Source organism: Trichomycterus rosablanca, chromosome 1 (assembly GCF_030014385.1).
Source record: "Trichomycterus rosablanca isolate fTriRos1 chromosome 1, fTriRos1.hap1, whole genome shotgun sequence".
NCBI classification, from domain to species: Eukaryota; Metazoa; Chordata; class Actinopteri; order Siluriformes; family Trichomycteridae; genus Trichomycterus; species Trichomycterus rosablanca.
Genome location: NC_085988.1, coordinates 35,448,134 through 35,450,524, shown reverse-complemented (window position 1 = coordinate 35,450,524; position 2,391 = coordinate 35,448,134). Strand labels below are relative to the sequence as shown.

At 37.0% G+C, this 2,391-nt stretch overlaps 1 long non-coding RNA gene across 1 annotated transcript; it reads left to right on the top strand.

The window, feature by feature from the left end:
* Window positions 1–240: 240 nt before the first annotated feature.
* LOC134320692 (uncharacterized) lies at window positions 241–1,911 on the top strand. Its single transcript, XR_010013737.1, has 2 exons — window positions 241–277; window positions 1,738–1,911. It is a non-coding gene; the product is annotated as an uncharacterized LOC134320692 (long non-coding RNA).
* Window positions 1,912–2,391: the final 480 nt, after the last annotated feature.

Sequence of the window (2,391 nt, the reverse complement as noted above, 5' to 3'; positions counted from 1 at the left end):
TATCTATTTATTTCTTAGGAAACTGTCCTATGTCAGTGGGAGTTTCCAGAGGCAACATTGCCATCAGAAAGAAAGTTTCCCATTTAAATGAGCGCTGGTGAGTGGTGGAGGCGCTTTGAAGAGGCGAGTGTCAAACAAAAATAAGAGCCGAAGCTCATTGCTGTGTTTGTGAGCCACTGCTGACACCTGATGGGTGATCAAACAGCAGTCATCTCTTGCCTCACAATCTTCATGTGTACTCATCTTTCTGCTGCTGGCAGATAAATCGCAATACCATGTAAGTGCAACAACCCTACACTTAATATTTACACAAGCCTCCATGAGCGCTCTATGTCCTGTAAGGGAACATGGAAACATAAAATGCTTTATTTTATAAAAAAAAAAGAAAGTCAATAAAATATGTGTTATTTATTTACATAAATACATTTACATAAATGTTTATTTATTAAACTTGGTTTCGTATTAGATTAAAATAAAAAAGTTATTTCTAACCTCAAGGAATAATGTTTCCAATTACATGTTTAGAATGTATAATAAGCATATAATAAACTAGAAATCCCATGTAATAATAAGCCTTAACAACTGAATATGTTCTGTCACACACACATACACATTTACATTTTCGGCTTTTATCCAAAGCGACTTACATTACAGTTACAGTATACAGTCTGAGCAATTAAGGGGCCTTGCTCAGGGGTGCAACAGCAGCAACCTGGCAGTGGTGGGGCTTGAACCAGTGACCTTTTGACTACTAGTCCAGTACCTTAACCACTTGGCTACAGCTTGCCCCACACACACCTAACACACCACACACACTGTTTATTTATATAGGGAAGACAAAAGATTACACTACAAATATTAAATTATACTATGATTATAATTATTATAGCTAAATATAATCTAGGATAATATTATTATGTTAATTCTTATGGTACCCAGTTTATTAAACTTACATACACTTATTTAATGTATTTATATTTTTTTTCATACTTTTTTAAATTGTATAAACTGGAATATTGTTTAAAACTGCACACAGTATTTTTAATGAGCCTCTACCAAACAGATGATATGATCACAAAAAATGCTGCAACTTTTCCTGCTGTTAGATTCAAGTTGACAAAAAGGTTAGAAAGGTTGTTTTCTTCAAACCACAATGTCATCTACCAACATTTTTGAGTTTAACACATGTCAACCAAGGAGCAGATACGGCCCAAACAAGATTATTTATATACAGTTATAAGGCAATTTAGTGTCTCCAGGTAACCTGACTGCATGTTTTTGGACTGTGGGAGGAAACCGGAGCTCTCAGAGGAAACCCACGCAGACACGGGGAAAACATGCAAACTTTGCACAGAAAGGACCTGGACCACCCCGCCTGGGGATCAAACCCAAAACCTTCTTGCTGTGAGGCGACAGTGCTACCCACCAAGCCACCATACCACCCTTAAATATTACTAAAAATATAATTATTTTAGCTAAATATTATCTAAGATTATTATGTATGATTATTATATATGTTCATTTTTATGGTACCCAGTTTATTAAAGCCTAGAAAATAATAATTGCCTGTAGTGCGATTTGTAGTGAGTTTTGAAATAAAAAGGGATAAGTTTAAAGCTCTATTTCAAGTGGTAATTTATATTTCAAACATCTCAAGTATATTCTGTTAATATTCCCTGTTTAATAATTTATTCATTCATTCATTTTCATATTTTACCATTGCTTTATCCTGGTCAGGGCTGGATCTGGCTTCCCTGGAGTCACTGGGCGTAATGCAGTACACATTCCAGACAGGACACCAATTCATCACGGGTCCTTGGCTATTAGTTAGTGGAATGCAGATTACTACATTTAATTCTTTTTGTATTTTTTGTTATTTATGATACTATTAAATAAATGAAATATAGTAAACCTTGTGAGTTTTTAAAGTATTACTGATGGTTACTGCACATACAGGTACATTATATGTAATACTCCATAGTTATCTAGCTGTAAGGTGACTCTAACTGGCAGTGTGACTAGCAGATCTGAGATCAGATGCAGCAGCAGGAATAGAGCATTGCAGAATGCCAGTGCTCCAGTGGCAGGGGCCAGTTTAGATAGCGGCTGGCACACGGGCACACCTGGGTTTACAGGCAGATGGTAAGGGCTAAGAAAGGTTATGCAACACTGTGCCCAGCCATATGTCTCTAAACAGCATGGAAACTTCTGGAAACAGTGAAAGCTCCACAGTGGCCATGACCCAAGTGGCAGCGCAGGCCAATACTGATCCAAAACCAGGTGTTGCTCAACTGGTATTCTTATGGTTTTATTCAGAAGACATCTAAAGAGCAAGCACAGAGCTGCTGACCTTTAGTTGGAATTATCAGTGTAAGCAGGAAAGAGCATCTG